Below are 1,022 nucleotides of genomic sequence, written 5' to 3'. Positions count from 1 at the left end.
CCCATTTAGGAAGAGAAAGTAGAAGAAGTTATTAATTTTTGTAGGATTAATTATATAAATTAAATGAGTTTAGTTTTTAAGATTTTCAATATTATACTCATTATTAAGATTTTACATTAGTATCTTAAATTATTAGTTCAAATAAATTCAAACCCAAAATCACTTTAATATAATGTGACATATTGTATGATATGCATATAAGTCATGACTTGGAAATTTTTCTTTTAAATTCGCTTAGTTTAAAAAGTTTTTCTTTTGAAGTCTTTGGTTATTTACAAATTTATGAGTTTTATTTTCAGATTTAGTATGAGTAAAAGAAAAAATCTCGTATTAGAAAAATATAAAATTAAAAATAAATTTATAAAGGATCGTAAAGTCGAATCGAAAAATAATTTATCAGGCACACGCCTTAACCACTTGGCCAAAGTGACATTAATGATAATCTATATATTATAATAAAGCTGAATATGAAAACGGTGATGTAGCGCTCTCTAAGGGCTTCATTCTTATTTATCTTTTTTTGTGATTTTATTGGCATTTTTCTCTTATTTCTTTCAATTATTTTATTTTCTTACCTCTTCAATTACATAAATTTTATTCCTTATAAATATTAATAAATTTCATAACTCCTAACCTTTCATATTCATAACCCTCAAATAATTTAATGTACAAATTTATGACATCCCAAAATCACACTTATAAAAATCTATTTTGAGACATATGTGATGATTATATTTTTTACATTTTTCCTTATTCTTCATCTTTTATCTCTTTTATTGGTTAATTTTTTGTCTTCTTTGATCTGATTTTGCAGGATGAAGATTGTTAGATATCTCTGTGCAGTTCGATTTTACAAGGGAAACTATTTGATGTGCCTAATATGGTTATCACTTTTTCTCTGTTGCAATTATACATTCAATATTATTAATTTTGAATTCATGATATTATGAATCACAATTTTTTTTTAGAAAAAACTGTTTGATTTTTTCTCTTTGCTTCTCTTTGTAGTTTATAGAGATTTT

The sequence above is a fragment of the Solanum tuberosum genome, unplaced genomic scaffold, assembly GCF_000226075.1.
Source record: "Solanum tuberosum cultivar DM 1-3 516 R44 unplaced genomic scaffold, SolTub_3.0 scf00243, whole genome shotgun sequence".
NCBI classification, from domain to species: domain Eukaryota; kingdom Viridiplantae; phylum Streptophyta; class Magnoliopsida; order Solanales; family Solanaceae; genus Solanum; species Solanum tuberosum.
Note: the sequence above shows the minus strand (reverse complement) of the source record.